This window comes from Gossypium hirsutum, chromosome A03 (assembly GCF_007990345.1).
Source record: "Gossypium hirsutum isolate 1008001.06 chromosome A03, Gossypium_hirsutum_v2.1, whole genome shotgun sequence".
In the NCBI taxonomy this organism is placed as follows: domain Eukaryota; kingdom Viridiplantae; phylum Streptophyta; class Magnoliopsida; order Malvales; family Malvaceae; genus Gossypium; species Gossypium hirsutum.
Window position 1 is genome coordinate 104,861,102 of NC_053426.1, and position 19,607 is coordinate 104,880,708.

At 37.9% G+C, this 19,607-nt stretch overlaps 2 long non-coding RNA genes across 2 annotated transcripts; both read right to left on the reverse strand.

The window, feature by feature from the left end:
- Nucleotides 1–15,174: 15,174 nt before the first annotated feature.
- On the reverse strand, nt 15,175–19,263 carry LOC121220856 (uncharacterized). The gene is made up of 3 exons (XR_005918078.1): nt 19,190–19,263; nt 18,636–18,720; nt 15,175–15,381 (listed from the first exon to the last, which is right to left on the reverse strand). It is a non-coding gene; the product is annotated as an uncharacterized lncRNA (long non-coding RNA).
- LOC121220858 (uncharacterized) lies at nt 16,141–17,260 on the reverse strand. Its single transcript, XR_005918080.1, has 3 exons — nt 16,736–17,260; nt 16,511–16,598; nt 16,141–16,406 (listed from the first exon to the last, which is right to left on the reverse strand). It is a non-coding gene; the product is annotated as an uncharacterized lncRNA (long non-coding RNA).
- Nucleotides 19,264–19,607: the final 344 nt, after the last annotated feature.

The following is a 19,607-nucleotide window of genomic DNA, read 5'->3' on the forward strand; positions in this document are numbered from 1 at the left end:
TTCGCTGCACTGACCCATCAAGTTTAGGGATTACCTACACAGATTAAACAGAGAAAGGGAGATTTTTCGCAAACTCAGTGTGTACTCCCCACAGAAAACATGTAAACAATCACATATCAAATCATAATCATAATCAGTCTGGGCCGAATCCCCTTACAGAAATCAGTGTAGGCCTTAGTCCACTCAGATGTAGAATCAGATATGTATATTAGGGCCTTGGCCCATCTCAGATATAGTATACAGAATAGAACAGATTAAACAGTGTCCTAGCCACCAGCCTCTACACACCAACGCTGTCCAACCCTATACACAATGTGGGGATAAAATCGACCCACCCATCCCTACACACCATGCTGTACCGAATACGACAGATAATCAAATAATTGCAGTTGTGCTGCCAGATATCAAGGTTAGGAGCCTTTCAGAATACTTCCTCTATATACATTACCCAACCCCGATGCAATGCAGCATACAATAAATGACATGCAAATATGCAATTAACAAATCATACATACAAATCGGTGAGCATGCTAAGGCACATATAAAACATAGTCAAATCACGAAATTATAGGGTCAAGTAACTCTCACCGACCCTACAATGGGTCCCAGTCGACTTGGGCGACCCGAGCAGCCATTTAGAGTGTTTTAGAAAATAAAGCTCACACACCCATATGGCCTACCCGTGTGGGCCAACACGACCCAAGTTGGCCTTGGCCATGCGAATCACACGGCCCAGCTTGCCCTAGAATTCCATACACTCGTATAGGCCCACATGCCTGTATGGCCCACACCGCCCAATTAGTTAAGCTCGTGTCTCGTACGCGGCTTCACTGGCCATCACACGACCGTGTCACGCGTTCGTGTCTTGTGCGCACGGCCTGAATCGTCGATCACACGCCCATGTACTGCCACACGGCCTACCACATTGGCGACTGCACACCCGTGTGGCGTCGACAGTTTCATTTTTTGGCTTTCGCCGATTTTTATTTTTTGTGTTTTCAGGTGCACACCTGGTTCTGAATTGCTGCAGAATACTTCTGAGCCTCTAGAGACCTAAAATCAGTATATTTTGATAATTTAAGAAATCCAAAAATGAGTCTAAAACAATTACTTGCAAAAATGAAAAGTCGGCTTACTGCTACAGAACGAACACTACTATGAATTAAATCGACGAAACGATTATACCAACCTCAAGAGGGAGTTCTAAACAGCAACCAAAAACCCTATTAAACATTTAACTAGAGTAACACAAGAGTTAGTGAATCAAAAATTTACCACACGCACCTCAACAGTGAAAAAACAGGACTATTGCAAGTAATGAAGAATGTAAAGTCGAACAATGAGGGAAAACAAATGAATTTCGGTAACACAAGGAGTAAAAGAGAGGGGAAACAGCAGCAAAAAGAGAGGAAGTAGCCGAAAATTACCAAAAAAATGAAGCAGTAAAACTGAAAACTGAAAATTAATAACCCCTTAGTGATTTTCTCTTTAATTCTCTCCACTACTCAGATTTCTGATCCAACTCAAACTCTTCCTTGTAACCACAAAAAAAATAAAGCTGATACAGGGAATTGAACACAGAATCTCTAACACTCCAACACTCCACTTAACCATCAGACCACCAGGCCCATTTTGATATGAAATTACACATAACTTAATATAAATCTTTTGTACTAGCAGTTAGGACTTAATTCAGGAAAAAGCCAAAATTTGCCAATGACAAGGCTTGAACTTGGGACCTCACACACAGTAACCACTAAAGCAGATACACAATTGTATCAAATATTTGCATAAACAAAAACATAAATTTTGGGGCATTACATAGTTGACCACGTCTCTTTTCATTCCTGGCCACTAATAATATTCTCGCAGATCACGATACATTTTTATTCCTCCAGGATGCAAAGCAAAATGACTATCACGAACTTCATAAGTATCAACTATTTTAATTCAGAAACATCTGGAACGTAAATTCAGTTATGAAATCTCAAGCAACCACAATCATCAATGCTGAAATTTTCTAATATACCATTATGAACCATTTCTCTTTTTTTTTGTCAACTTGTCATCATCTAACTGCACTGACTTGATTCGATCAAACATCACTGATTTGATCTTTAATTCAGCCAATAGGCTTCCATCGTCGTTGATACTGAGTTGAGCAAACATTTCTAGTAATTCAACCACTGTTTTTCTACTCAAGTCATTAACTACGAAATTAGCTTTACCAGGGTGGTAATCAATAACGCAATCAAAATCTTTCAGAAGTTCGATGCAACGACGCTGTCTCAAATTCAACTACTTTTGAGATAGGATGTATTTGAGACTCTTATGATCAATATAGATATGACTCTTTTCACCGTACAGGTAGTGTCTCTAGATCTTTAGAGCAAAAACCACAGTAGCTAGCTCTAAATCGTATGTCAGATAATTACGTTCATGCATTTTTAGCTGACGAGATGCATAAGTGATCACTTTCCCGTCTTACATCAAAACACAACCAAGACCGTTCAAGAAAGCATCACTATAAACTAAAAAATCATTTTTCGATTTTGGTAAGGTCAAAACCAATGCTTTAGTCAACATCTGCTTCAATTGTTTAAAACTTTCTTTGTAATATCCCGAAATAGGGCCTAGTCGAAATAGTGATTTCGAGACCACAAATATGACATCAAAATATTTATTTTATGGTTATTATGAGGCCTAGAATATGAATATATGCATGTGTTAAAATTTCACGAAGAAATTCTAAGTATAAGATGTCCAATTGGAATTAAAGACTAAATTGAATAAATTGCAAAACTTGGATTCTAGAAGCAATTTGTATGAAATTGCTTTAGATTATGAATTAGAAGGTCTTAGAGATCAATTTTCCCAAATTCTAAATTTTTTGACAAAAATGGGCTTGCATGGATAAAATTTTAAAGAAAGGGCATGAGGGTATTTTGGTCATTAGGCATTTTAATGAAATAAAAAGGGAAAAATAAAGCAAAAATATGCTCATCTTCTCCCATAGCTGCCGAAATTTGGAGGACACCATAGCTAGGGTTTCTTCAATTTTCAAGCTCAATAGTAAGTGCTCCCAAGCCCCGTTTTTCATGTTTTTTGTATTTTTGAAATCCCGGTAACTTGCTCTCTCCATTTCTACCGATATTTCATGCTAGGGTTCATGTTTGAAAATTTACCCATGCATGAGTTGCTTGTATTGTGATGGATTATGAAGGGATATAAAAGATGAATGTGTATTAAACATCTTATCCTAGTTGATTTTCATGAGAAACCCTTATAGGGACCATTTTGCAAAAGATGTAAATGTGTGGTAGAAATGAAAAAATAATGAAAAATATGGGGTATTAATGAGTTCATTTTACTGTTATAGACCCCAAGGAACAAATTTTGAAGGTCAATCGTGGTAAATGCAAGGTTTCGGAATAACCGAAACACAATCCCGAAAAGAATACCAGGTAAGTTAGGATAACTTAAAGTAAACTTCTAATATACATAATTGTATGAATTAGGAATGCATGATATTTGCATTTATTGATGGCATGAAAATACATGAAATGCACCTTTGATAATGGCTTGATGACAACTATCTCGGTTAAGGTTAAAAAGGGGATTCGATGGATAAACCATGTTTTATATGTGAATTGAGATCCTGCATGAGTTGCAGTAAGGATTTAGCCCGGACGGGTAATCCATGATATCGAGTATGGAAAGGATCTAGCCCGGACGGGTATTCCTTAAATATTCGAGCCTCCCAAAGAATATATGTGCATTGAGGATTTAGCCGGACGGGTAATCCTATTAGGGTCTAAAATTAGCCTGGCCTGGTAATTCAGATCTGAGCTCATTAAGGGTGTTTGTCACTAGAAGGGATTTAGCCTAGACTGGTAATCCTGCCATGAGATGTGAGGTTCGCGGGAATGCATATGTGGTATGATCATTCCTATGAATTGATGGATAATGGGTATTCCATCGAGATTTCCTAGAAACTCAACGAGATTAACATGGGATATATATATATGAATGAAATGTAGAATGGTGAACTCATCTAGTTAAATTACATGATATGTGATTATGTGACTAACTCATTGATTGAGTTCATGTGATAGGAAATCATTTCATAATGGATGATTTCATGAATTAAGTATGGATGTATGCTAATTACTCGGTAAGTTTACTTTTCGATTATTCGAGCTTACTAAGCATGAAAATGCTTACCCTCTCTCTTTTTCCTGTTTTACAGAGCTCGAGGACTCATAAAGATTAGAAGATGGTTGGAGAAGCAACACACTATAAACTAGTCAAGCTTTGGTATAAAGACACTTCTATGTTGTTAATGGTATGTATAGGGCTCTGAGTATTTTGTCATATGTTTCATTTGAATTTCCAAATGAAGGCATGTAAAGATGCATTCATCTTTTTGTATAAGGCCATGGAAATTGGCATATTTAAAAGTAGGCTATGATCTGCCTTTATATGCTTGTTTATGCTCTATTATAATGGGTCGCTGCAAGTGGCAATGAGTTCAAGAACGAGCCAAATTTTGAATGTGTTACAATCACATAAGAACCTATAAATACTAGATGGGAAATAGCTTTTTGTATGAAACCAATGATACGAGGTTTCCATACAACTATTTTCATTAAGATCATTTACAAGAGTAAAATTTTGTTTTCTCTCAAACTTGATAACCACTGGGCACAAGTAGTAGAAAAGGGTGACTAAAGGCTTGGAAAATAGCCTAATAAATTCGACATGGTTGGACACACGGGCGTGTGTCTAGGCTGTATGTGACACACGGTTCCCTCCCATGGGCATGTGCTATGGCCGTGTGTCCCCTGCACTTAAAAATTTTAGCTCAAAGTTGTGCACGGGTAGGCCACACGGGCGTGCACCATGGCCGTCTTAAAATGGCAGTGTCGTCCACGAGTAGGCAACATGGGCATGTTCCATGGCCGTGTTGATAAGTCAGTATTGCCCACGATTGAAGGGCATGGGCGTGCCCCGAGATACACGGGCGTGTGGGTCCACACGGCCCACCTACACAGGCGTGTGTCCCTTTATGTTAAGGAAAATTTTCTGAGGAGCCCAAGGTTAATCGAACATGCCCATATTTGTCCCGCATTGCTTTCTGATATGTTATAGGCCTGAAGGCCTATACAAGGGATGAGATGTTCATGATTGAAAGGTTTTAAATTCAAATGAAATTTTGTGATCCAAGTTAGTATACTGAAAGTGTAAAGTTTCGGTAATGCCTCGAGCCCTGTCCTGGTGTTGGGTTCGGGCTAGGAGTGTTACATTCTTGACACTGATCATCCCAGACAAATTGAACATTCTTATGCAATAACTTTTTCATCGGCAAAGCTATCTTCGAAAATCCATTTACAAATCTTAGATAATAACCAACTAGTCTAAGAAAACTACGAATCTTTGACACATTTCTCGGTGCTTTCCACTGAACAATTGCCTCGATATTTTTGAATCAACTCTAATTCCATCTGCTGAGATAGCATGACCCAAAAATACAACCTCTGATAACTAGAATTTATACTTACTAAGCTTTTCGTATAATCATTTTTCTTGTAACACTTGAAAAACAATTCTGAGGTGTTGCTCATGTTCGGATTCGAATTTCGAAAAGATCAAAATATTATCAATAAAAACTACCATAAATTGATCCAAATATGGTTGGAAAATACGATTCGTGAGATCCAAAAATGCCGCCGGAGCATTCGTCAATCCAAAAGGCATCATTAAGAATTCATAATGGCTATAATGCGTACGAAATGCTGCTTTCGAAACATCACTATCTTTCACTTTTAACTGATAGTAACCTGATCTCAAATCGATCTTTGAAAAGACGGAAGCTCCTCTCAGTTGATCGAATAAGTCATCAATACAGGGTAGAAGGTATTTAGTAGTCAAGTTATTCAATTACTGATGGTCCAATACAAAACCGCATCGAACCATCTTTCTTTTTGACAAAAAAACACTGAAGCTCCCCAAGGCGATACACTAGGGCGTATAAAGCCACGATCCAATAAGTCTTGCAATTGTCTTTTTAATTCTTTCAACTCTGTGGGTGCCATACGGTAGGAGGACATTGACACTGGAGCCATCCCAGGAAACATTTCAATTGCAAACCCAGCCTCCCGATCTGTTGGTAATCCTGGTAATTCCTCGAGAAAGACATCAGGGAATTCGCAAATAGTTTAAATTTTACTGCATTGACTATCATCAAAATTCGAGTTGATAACATAGGCTAGGAAAGCTTCACAACCTTAATTAAGAAGTTTGTCAGCTCGAATTGCTGAAATGATACAAGTTGAACCACTCGTTCGAACACCATTCACCTCAATAATATCACCGCCTTCACTCTGAACAACAAACGTCTTTTTACAACAATCCAAAATCACTCCGTGCTCCGTAAGCCAATCCATAACCAAAATCATATCAAAATCACCAAACGGCATTATCAACAAATCAACAGGGAAGGTTATATTCTGTATCACTAACGGACATCTCTTACACACCTGATCTATTAACACAAATTATCCAATGGACTAGACACTACTATCGATACTCTAGACGTCTCAGATTTTAAACTTCTCAACTTAACCAATTTAGTATTAACATACTTATGTGAAGATCTCGAATCTATCAAAGCATAAACATGTTCTGAATGTAATAAAAAGATACCTGTAATTAGTATCACCATCTTCACGAGTCTGCACAACATAAGCTCTACCTAGCGTTCTAGCCTCCGGTTGATAAGTATAGCATCGTTTCCTTTTTTAGCACCCACTCTCGAAAATGAACCACTTCGACTCAACTCGCGACCTCTAGAAGCAGGCATAGATCTCTGAGAAGTAATAGGTGTACATTCTTCAGACACTCTCTAGCAAAATATTCCATAGATCCACAGCGAAAATAGCCTCAGTTAACTTCCAACATTCACCACGATGCTTTTTCTAGTAGTGCTCACAATTCAGAATATCAGTATCCTTGAATGGACCTTGGACACTACCCGTAGACACAATCGGTTTTCTATCACAATTTTTATCAACTCTCTCTGATTTAAAATTTGATCTCCAACTACCATGAAGTTCTTTTGATCTCTTCGGTTGTGGATTTGAACTCGCAACTCCATGAGGCTTTCCAATAGTACTGGTATTTCAGTATTTTTATTTAAACCCAGAACTTGTTCTGCCATTCTCTCTCATTCAACTAGATCCACAAACTCAGTAATTTTGTGCGATACTAATTGTACTTGCAACTCATTGAATAGACTACACAGAAATGGCTTGCAACTATCAATTTCAGTTGGGACAAACTCAATAGTGTACCTACTAAGTCGCGAAAACTCTCGTTCATAATCAGCCATAGACATTCTACCTTGTTTCAGCATAAAAAACTCTTATCTTCTATCTTCGATATACAATTCACCAATATATTTCTTTTGGAATTCCTTTTGGAAGAATTTCCAACTAGCCTAATCTATAGATACATGGCGTGTCACCGACTGTAACCAAGTATATGCTTTTCATTGTAGTTGAGAAACAACATATATTACACTTTCACGTGGGTTGCATTCAAGTTGTTGCAAGATGCGTTTAGTGGATTCTATCCAAACTTCAACTGTAGAAGGATCAACTCCTTTAATCCTAAGAATTTAGTCGCATTGTATCTACGCAACTATTTAATCGGAGCTCAACGAACAGTAGGTGCAGATGCCGCAGAGGATATGGTTCCCGCTACACGCTGAAGAGCATCAACGATAGCTCGAAGTAACTGTGAATCACTTCATTCCTTAATATTACCTCGCTCAACGTTAGGTTGTTGAGTACTAACTAGATTAACACTTGGTGTTACCAATTTGGCTCCATCTAACTCATTGGAGACATCATCTCTAGTATACATCTCTTGATCAACATCGTCATTACAATCATTCGACATTTTCAACTATATAACAAAAACAAATATACCAGTATCCAAATCCCGACTCAATTTAACTCAATTATGGCATGTACCTCTAGACTCAATTTCGAGCGCGATTTAGTCTGAGAATCGGCTAAACCTGTAAAACTCTGATACCACTAAATATAACACCCCTAACCTATATCCATCGCAGGAATAGGGTTTTAGAGCATTACTAAGTAATCGTAATCTAATCATTCATTTCAAATGTTTCAAAAATCATAAAATAATTCATCAAAACATATCATCAATGCATTATTCAAATTAAAATTATAGACATGCCAAAATCCATCAATTTGGCCTAGTTCATATCTATCTAAAACATTAACTTAAATTCACATACACATACCAAGTTTTGGTTCAATTTACCATACCATACTATGGCTTCAAACACAAACACATGTTTATATATATACCAAACTAACATTACAGTTATAACCTCATTTTCTAGTAGTACACACAAAGTGTACATTTTCATATTTCGTCAATTCATATCCAGGATTTAGCCCTTAGGATGTTAAATCATCAAGCACTCTCTCGAGTTACATATCAAGTAACAGTAGCGAATCAGGATTACCATTTTAAAGAAAATCCTATCCACCTTAAGTTACCATAGTGAATCAGGAACAAATCCTATCCACTTTATATATTTATAGTGAATCAGGAATAAATCCTATTCACTTTAATTTCTTTTAGTGACTCATGAATAAATCCTATTCACTTTTAATTCTCGAGAAGGCTTTTGTTAAATTTTCCATCCGAGCTCAGTCCATTTCTGCAAAACATGCAGAACCTCATTTATTTCGGGAAATTTCCATTTATTCATCGATCACCAATATTCAAACGGAATTTCACCCATTTATTAATTTTTGAACACTTATCATTTCTTTCATTTCACATCTTGTAACACCCCAAACCTGGCCCAGACGTTACGGCCGAATCTGGCGTGTCACATTGAAACGTTACTATAAAATTCATGTTTTACCTAAAATCCTTCTTAGTTTCTAAAAAGTATTTTTCGTTATAGATTAAAGTGAATGGAAGCTGTGCACCTGGTAAGATGTCGGAAAAGAGGAGGTGAGTCTATTAGACTGCTTAAGTACCAAGCTTTCCACGGATCCACTCTTAGACATGCACACAACCATTTCCACACTTTAATTGAGTGATTGTTCAGGGAAAACCATTTCATTTAAAACCATTTGGAAAGGTTATTAATTTTGAAAACGTTTTCGTTACGGAAGCCTTGCTTTGTTATCGCGATATTTTGAAATCAAGTAACCTTTTTAAAACGCGCCCTAGAGCTATTCAATTTCAAACTGTTAAAACAATATCATATCTAAGCTAACAAAACATACTAAAAACAATTAAAAATAATTAAAGCGGCCTTATTACAAATTAAAACCCGAAAACATAAAGGAAATAATCTAGAATAAAAGTGAAGGCATAAACACTTATTTTAAACAGTCCACATGGCCACTCTGAATCCCTCCAGCTCCAAGTCCACCAATCTAAGGCTCACCTGCAAAGATGAGAAAAAGAGGGTGAGTTTGGAAAACTCAGTGTGTAAAGTATCCCAACCAGAGCCCAAATCAGTTCAAGCTTTACTGGGCCTAAGCCCTATTCAGAAATCAGAGTTAATTGGGCCTTAGCCCATATCAATATTAATTTGGGCCATAGCCCCTTACAATATCAGAGTATACTGGGCTTAGCCCATATCAGTATCAATCTGGGCCGTAGCCCTATAACAACTCGAGATATATTGGGCCTTGCCCATATCAACACAGTTGGCCCATAACAAAACAGTCTCATATGATTAATGCACGATAACCCCATCCAACCCTGCACTTGCCTCCGTCCATCCGTACCACCACCACACCACTTGCTCGATTGTGTCATCTTTCCTCCCGAGGTAATTATAAGGCCTCCTTGGGACAATCCCTCGTTGTTAAAAAAAAATCAACATTTGCGCACACTGGGAATTGAACCCTAGCTTTCCTTCCTGCTGCCTAGCGTGTCTAAGCACTGGACCAGGCATTCCTTTATGCCTAGCTACTGCCCAACTTATCTTTAAGGCCTTATGCCCAGATTTCCTTAAGAGGAAAAATTTAAGAATTTTCCTAAAGCTATGGGCCGAGCCCCAAACTTTTTCCCACACCATAAACCCTTCGTAATTTATTTAATTACTAAACTAAACATACTAAATAATAATAATAATAATCAAAACATCCAATTTATTCGGGCCGTCTTCCACTTGAACCCAAACTCAAGGCCCAATACTTCCAGGCCCAAAAATTGGGGCGTTACAACTCTACTTCCCTTAAAGAAATTTCGCCCTCGAAATTTCAAACTATCAACTAACCGAATTACTCAAATCAAACCACTATGCTTCTACTGCACACTTTGATTAAAAAATAATTCTTAGTACGACCCAGAACATCTAATTACCAAAGTAAAGAAACATTTATCAAGCACGCATACAACACGTAACACATACTTAAATAGAATAAGCTTGGCAATCCTGAGCTCGATGCTCCTTGGACCCACATCTAAAGCATGCTCCTGTCTTCCTATGGCATTCACCCGGATAACGCCTGTTGCAGTTCTTGCAGGATGGAAAGTTTGGTCGTGTCTTAACATGTTTCAGAGAACGGGGCTCAGTCTTCTAAGAACTAGAATCCTTCCTCTTCTTACACTCCAAGCACCATGCTTGAAGCGTTTCCCTAATTTCCTTAACCTTGGTCTTCAATACTTCTTCTACCACTTTCCTTACTAACTCGGCCAGTGCCTCAGTCCCAAGCTCCGAGTTACCGTTACCCGAATTTGGCAGACTTCACTTACCCTCAGAATCCATATCAATACTCTACATTATCAGCATGCATAACAATAACTACCAAGATCTCGATTCAAAAATTTCAGCATTTATACAGATGTCCTATGCATAAAGAGTATTTCAAAGTTCTTGGTTTCGCAGTATCTATCCTAGCTACAGTCTCAGTCTTCTAAAGTTTTCAGTTTTCCCTACTCTCTCGGTTTCTACAGTTTCAGTATTACCATAATCTACAAAATCATAGTAGGGTCTCAGTACTATCTATAGTAGTATAATAGTATTTCAGTACAGTACAGAATAAAAATACTAACAGACTTGGTACCGGGGATTCAGTGTGCCACTTCTTCGGTTATCAAATTTTAGAAACCCAGAAAAACTTGAACCATTTTAAGATTGAACCTTAAAACATGTATACCTTGTAAAATATCTTTGAAAAGAACTTTCGAAAACCGTTTCCAAAATACCCTTATTGGGCTTAAGTTTAGCAAAGTTTTTCGAAAAGCTTTTCGGACCTTGATCCACAACCGAGTTGTTGCAACCTGACTCTGATACCACTAAATGTAACACTCCAAACCCAGCCCAGATGTTACGGTCGAATCCGGCGTGTCATATTGAAGCGTTACTATAAAAGTCATGTTTTATCTAAAATCCTTCTTAGTGTTTAAAGAGTATTTTTCGTTATAGATTAAAGTGAATGGAAGCTGTGCACCTGGTAGGATGCCGAAAAAGAGGAGGTGAGTCTATTAGACTGCTTAAGTACCAAGCTCTCCACGGATCCACTCCTAGACATGCACACAACCTTTGCCACACTTTAACTGAGTGATTATTCAGGGAAAACCATTTCGTTTAAAACCATTTGGAAAGGTTATTAATTTTGACAACGTTTTCGTTGCGGAATCCTTGCTTTGTTATCGCGATATTTTGAAATCAAGTAACCTTTTTAAAATGTGCCCAAGAACTATTCAATTTCAAACTGTTAAAACAATATCATATCTAAGCTAACAATGTAACACCCCAAACCCGGCCCAGACATTATGGCCGGATCCGACGTGTCACATTGAAGTTTTTAAGAATACCCATGCCTCTTTCAACGTCATTCTTAGTGTTTTAAAAGATAGTCTTTGCTAAGTTAATAAAGTGAATGAAAGCTGTGCACCAGGTAGGTATCCGAAACAGAGGAGGTGAGCCATAAAGGTTGCTTAAGTACCAAGCTCTTGATTGGATCCAACCTAGACATGCCCACAACCATTGCCACACTTTGGTGCGAGGTTAGGTTTTGAGAAAAACGAGTTGGAATTCATTTAAGTAGATATTTTTGATAAACCAATTAATTGTATCGTTGCGTTATTTTGAAAACAATTATCATTTTGGAAACGCGCCCTAAGTCTAACCCATTTTGGATTGTTATCAGTAAAATATAGGGTATAAAATAAAATAATCCCAAAAAAATAATTAAAATGGCCTTATTACAACCCAAAACCAAATAATAATATTAATTAAGATAAAACTTATAAAAAAAATAAACCGGTTACTTATTGCAATTAAAAGAAACAGAAACAGTAGTGTGGCCATCTCCGAGTCCCTCGCAGCTCCAAACCATCTAAGCTTAGGGATTACCTGCACAGTTAGAAACGGGGTGAGTTTACGAAAAGTCAGTGTGTAATCCCCAACAACAAACAAACAGTGAATAACATAGTGTCAGTACAATCTGGGCCAAAGCCCTATTCAGTAACAGTAAAGTCTGGGCCTTAGCCCTTAAACAGTAGCAATATCGGCCTAAGCCCTAATTAAGTCTCGACATATACTGGGCCGAAGCCTTTTCATAAATCATATCACTGGCCAAAGCCTTTACTGTAAGCGGTATAGCCCATAGGCCCATTTCAATATCACATGTAATATCAATGAATGTATGCAAGCCCATTTGAGGAGACTACTCAACCCACCATCCGCTACTCTCCACCCGTACCAACCAACACACCATGTGGGGAATAACTCAACCCACCCAACCAAACTCTCCACCAGCAGCATAGCTACTTTATCATATAACTGGAGGACTAGCCTCTTTTAATAACTGGGGCAAAGCCCTTTTTTGGTAAACTGGGGCAAAGCCCTTTTCAGTAAACTAGGGCATAGCCCTTTTAGCACTTCCTCCATTTATAAAACCCAACCCATGCAACATGTCATGTATGCAGAATGTCATGCCCATATTTGAATCAAACAATCACAGTCAAGTCATTCATATCACCAACATATATTCACAATCAAATCCATCAACCACACAGTCCAAGTCAGTCACTTGCCCACAAGGGCAAAATAGTCATTTTTCATATTATAAGGGTAATTTTGTAATTTTACCAAATATCAGGGTTTTCCATGTTCATTAACAATTATCAATATTTTCGAGTGTTTAAACAATGATCTTTGACCCACTTTATCAAATTCGGGCTTTTGGGCCCAAAACCTCTAATGGGCCCTACGAATGCTGATTTAGCCCACTAAGCCTGCTTAATCCAAATTTTTCAACAGTACTAACCGTGTTAACATGCAACTTCTCCAGATTCCATTTTCTATCAGTTTTACCCAAATGGGCCCGAAAGCCCATTAGGCCCGATTCTAGCCCATTGAGGCCCAACTTACCATCGTGCACAAAATTGCACTCTTACCTGCTCCATCGATCCAAACACCGATCATATCATATCTATCACATCTTTAAGCAAAGGCAAAATCACAAGTTCCCGAAATGCCGAAATTTTAACATTTCGGCTTTTCGGCGAATATTAATCTAAGCTACTGCGAGGGTTATTACACACCTGTTATGGGTTGAAGTTGAAACGTTTCCAAAATCAATCACCTACGATAACCGCCACCTATCACTCAAACTTAACTAATCCAATATCAATATATGTAAATCCTAAGCACATCAGTCATACGGAACATAAGGGCATATTTGTCATTTTACCATACAGGGGTATTACGGTTACTTTACCCTACAGGGGCTTTACGGTCATTTTACCTATTAAGAGTATTTTAGTCATTTCATCCTACAAGGGTGTTGGTAAATGTACAAACCAAGGGTATTTCAGTAATTTTGTAAACCAATGGTATTTTTATAATTTTTAGAAAGTCAATGGTATTTCTGTAATTGTGTAAATTAGGGGTATTTTGGTAATTTTACAAATTAAGGGTATTTCAGTAATTTCATAAACCAGTAGTATTTTGTAATTTTACAAACTAGGGGTATTTTGGTAATTCTACCCTATAGGGGTATTTTAGTAATTTCACAATTGAAGGTAAAATGGTAATTTTGTAAATCGAGGGTAAAACAGTAATTCTATAAATCAAGGGTAAAACAGTAATTCTATAAATCGAGGGTACTTTGGTAATTTTACAAGTCGAGGGCATTTCTATAATTGGTAAACGAAAGTATTCTAAACAGGGATAACAATACGAATGGCTCTAAAGCCCATTCTCGGCCCATTTGGGCCCACACGCTCGTGTGGCCCTTTTAGCCCAAATCTAGCCACAAATATTAGTTTCACCTAGTCTAGTCTAATATTACTATACAATCAAACAACTTATCCAATTGAGCCCGTAGGCCCATTAGGCCCACATGACCCCTTTCAGCCCATCGCTGCCCGAAGTAGCCATCCTACAGCTAGAGTAGCGAGAAAATACACACCTGATAGGAGACTGGAGTTAATCCACGCTCTGAACACTCTTAGCCGACGCCCAACCCAAACGAGCACGCCATACAGCGAAAGGGATCAGCCAAGAAATGTACCTTTACTCTCCTCATGGTTCTCTCTATTTAAAGCCAGCTTCGCATCCACTCTTATATTAGCTTCCCGATGTGGGATCCTTCCAACATCACAGTTTAAATTTAACACCAACTCTTGTCGCCCCCTGTTAGCAAAATAAATACTCTTTGATTGCCATAAGTTTCGAACCCTGGACCTCCTTGCCAACTCTATGACGCCGCCTTGCCACTTCACCACAGGCTTTTTTTGTGTCATATTTTATCCCCAATTAATTATAAGGTCTAAAGGCCAAAGTCCAAGTTCCCTTAAAAAAATAGAATAAATTGCAAGAGCCAAGGCTAGAACCCAGGCTCCCATAAAACCTTAATTACGCCACTTCCACTAGACCACATTGCTCCTTGTGTCATTTATTTAACACAATAATTTAAAAGGCCCTCATCCAAGCATCCAGGTTTTTTTCACTTAATACCAAAATTTTTGCTAAAGCCCAAGTTTGAACCCAAGATTTCTCCAACACTTCTCAAAGCCATTAACCACTAGAGCAAACATTTAATTGTTTAATTTCATTGCACAATTAAATACCTATATACAACCTTCTTACGGACCCCCACTCTAGGCCCAAATTCGGGGTGTTACAAACAAAACATACTAAAAACAATTAAAAATAAGTAAAGCGGCCTTATTACAAATTAAAACCCGAAAACATAAAGGAAATAATCTAGAATAAAAGTGAAGGCATACACACTTATTTTAAACAGTCCACATGGCCACTCTGAATCCCTCCAGCTTCAAGTCCACCGATCTAAGGCTCACCTGCAAAGATTGGAAAAAGGGGGTGAGTTTGGAAAACTCAGTGTGTAAAGTATCCCAACCAGAGCCCAAATCAGTTCAAGCTTTACTGGGCCTAAGCCCTATTCAGAAATCAGAGTTAACTGGGCCTTAGCCCATATCAATATTAATCTGGGCCATAGCCCTTTACAATATTAGAGTATACTGGGCCGAGCCCATATCAGTATCAATCTGGGTCGTAGCCCTATAACAAGTCGTGATATATTGGGCCTTGCCCATATCAACACAGTTGGTCCATAACAAAACAGTCTCATATAATTAATGCACGATAACCCCATCCAACACTACACTTGCCTCCGTCCATCCCTACACTTCCTATGGGGAATAAATCACCCACTCCATCCCTACACTTACAGTGTTAGCACCGGTTGCGGCACTAACTATAATCCGCAGCAAAGCTTCTTATATCAGAATATGTGGCACAGCCACCAGAACCGGTTCTTCCTCCATAACAAAACCCAACCCCATGCAGTATGAGATGTATGCAGAATATATATATATAATTAACAAGGCATGCTTCAGAAAGACAATCAGATTATAGCGTAAGAACAGTTATTTACCCCCGAGGGGCGTAATCGTAAACTTACCCCTTTAGGGGTATTACGGTAATTCTACCTTACAGAGGTATTTCAGTAATTTTACCAGTCTTTTTAGGGTTTCATGCTCATTACAGTTATTAATGTATTAACAGAAACACTTACCGACCATTTTTACCGAATTGGGCCCGTTGGCTCATTAACCCAATTTTGGCCCATTAAGCCCAAATATACCGAAGTGCACGAAATTGTGCACTCTGCAATCTTACCATTGAAGTTACCAAAATTATCAATACAAACAATCCCACGAGCGTTCGCATGCTAGCAAGTTCTCGAAATTCTAGCTTTTTGGTATTTCGGCTTTTCGACTTTTGCCGATCTAGTCTACAAGTGGGTGTCGTTTACACACTTGTTTTATGACGATCGCTTGCCAAAATCTACCATGTACCTATCCTACAATTGATTACTTAAAAAGTTAGATCCAAAACCATACGATTACTAATGATATCTTCCTTACCAAAATCGGCCAACACCCTTAATGGCCTTGGATTGCTTACCTTTGTCGCAAATAATGACTAAGTCTAGATCCAGTCGTTTCGATGTCCTCGCTTCCCACTGCTCCTCGATCGACAACCTTTATTCCACCTTACTCATAATCGAACGATAATAAACCCAATAAACCCTTTAGTCCAAAACGATAGCCTCCCTAAGCGATTAGGGATTACTTGGTTTTTTTTCCAGAACCACAAGATACAAATGGAAAGAGGGTTACGAATACTTACCACGAGATCTATTCGATGAAGAACGTTTCCAATACTTTCCTACCCCTAACACGAGCAAAGGATAAGCCCAAGAGATCTAAAGGTGTTCGGCTTCCAACCTCCTAAAGTATGGTGACCTCGGCTTTTCAACAAACAAGGGAGGAAGAAAAAATGAAAGCTCGATGATGAGAGGGAGCGGATGTCGACAAGGCTAACACAGTTGGGGGATTCGACTTTAACGAAAAGACGAGTAAAAGTAAAAGAGATCGGTACAAGGGGAAAACAAAAGTTACGGTTTCGACTTTTGTGAGTGATCGGCTAAGGTGATTGAATGGGAGAGATTTTTCCTTTATGATTGGTGAAGCAAAGAAGATGGGAAGATGATGATAAAAGAAAGGAGAGGAATGGTTAATGGCCTCGGCTTAAAGAACTAAGAGAGCAAGAGAATGAAAGAAGAGAAAAATGAAAAATAAACGGCCAAAAATAAACGGCACTTATTTGCTATGGCCGAATGAGTGCATTTTGGCATAAAAATTCTCCCCAAGTTCAAATTCCATGTTTTGCTCCTAAATTTCAGCCACCACCAATTTAAATCCCATCCAAATTCCTTGCACCATCAGCAGCAGTCCACCGCTTGACCGACTCAAGCCACTGCTAGGAGAGTTTCGGTCAAACTCTAACTCTCCCCCACGTGAGCAGCAAAATTGGTCGCCCATTGCGCGTACAGCAGCTCGAAACTGAGACCTCCAGACAGCCACATATGCTGCTTACCACTGCACTGAAGCTCCTCTCATGACATAATCTACTCACAATTAATTTTAAGACTTATCTACTGCAGTCCTGGTTCATTTAAAAATAAAACAAAAACATTGCTACTTACTAGACTCGAACCTCTACACTCCAACTATACCACCCGTACCTTACCACCACGCTACTTGCTCGATTGTGTCTTCTTTCCTCCCGGGGTAATTATAAGGCCTCCTTTCGACAATCCCTGGTTGTTAAAAAAAAATCAACATTTGCTCCTAAATTTCAGCCACCACCAATTTAAATCCCATCCAAATTCCTTGCACCATCAGCAGCAGTCCACCACTTGACTGACTTAAGCCACTGCTAGGAGAGTTTCGGTCAAACTCTAACTCTACTCCACGTGAGCAGCAAAATTGGTCGCCCAGTGCGTGTACAGCAGCTCGAAACCGAGACCTCCAGGCACCCACATACGCTACTTGCCACTGCACTGAAGCTCCTCTCATGATATAATCTACTCACAATTAATTTTAAGACTTATCTACTGCAGTCCCGGTTCATTTAAAAATAAAACAAAAACATCGCTAGTTACCAAACTCAAACCCGTACCCTTCAACTACACCACCCGTACCTTACCACCACGCCACTTGCTGGATTGTGTCTTCTTTCCTCCCGAGGTAATTATAATGCCTCTTTGCGACAATCCCTGGTTGTTAAAAAAAATCAACATTTGCGCACACTGGAAATTGAACCCCAGCTTCCCTTCCTGCTACCTAGCGTGCCTAACCACTGGACCAGGCGTTCCTTTATGCCCAACTACTGCCCAACTTATTTTTAAGGCGGTATGCCCAGATTTCCTTAAGAGAAAATTTAAGAATTTTGCTAAAGCTATGGGCCGAGCCCCGGACTTTTTCCCACACCATAAACCCTTCGTAATTTATTTAATTACTAAACTTAACATACTAAATAATAATAATAATAATGATCAAAACATCCAATTTATTCAGGCCGTCTTTTACCTGAACCCAAACTCAAGGCCCAATACTTCCAAGCCCAAAAATCAGGGCGTTACACATCTATATAATTCATATATTCAATTTCATACATCATATACAATACAATACAACATTTAAATTAAAATATTTTCATACTCATTCAAGTTATACGAACTTACCTCGATAGTAACTTGTAATTGAAATTCTTTGAATCCGATATCTTTTCTTTCCCACGATCACTTTCCTTTGTCGATCTTTCCGGGTCTATATAAATGAATTTAACATCAATTCAACATATTTCAAATTCATTTGAATTCAACTCATGTTCTAGAGAAAATTACTATTTTGCCCCTAAAATTTTCATAAATTCCATTTTTGTCCTGGGGCTCAGAAATTAATATTTATGCAAATTAATCCTTGTTCCAAGCCTATTTGATTTTTACATCTCACATTTACAGCACTTATATTTCATAAAATTCAATTTTTTTTAATTTCACAAGTTTACGAATTAGTCCCTATTACACAAAACTTTTAATTCATTCTTCAATTCAATCATTTTACCTAATTCTAACTTGAAATTCTATCAATTTAAATCCTAATTCATCAATTAATTCAACATAAACCATGTCTAAAAATCTACTAACTTTCAAAATTTCAACATATACTAAGTAGTATTTTGTTCTAGGATTCTAAAAACATCAAAATTATAAGAAAAGGAACTAAATTGGCTTACCAATTGAGCTTTGAATAATTTGGAGCCCTATCCGTGCGTCTCTTTTCATTCTTCTTCTTTCTTAGTTTGTATGGCTTTTATTTATTTATTATACTAACTTTTATTATTATATAATAGACATACATTTACTTAATAATTAAGTTTTCTTAATATTATAATATATTTTAACTTTAACTATTATAATATATAAAATAAATTTACATCCCAATGTCGTCCACTTAATGGAATAAGGCATAATTGCTTCTTTAGTCTTTTTAATTATTCTTTAATTTATAATTCAACTTTCATCTTATACGCAATTTAGTCCTTAAACTATAATAACTCTTAATTCATGCAAATTCACTTAACTGAAACCTAATTAACTGCACAACTAGCTGTGTAAATATTTATTAAAAATATTTACTAGTCCAATTTACGG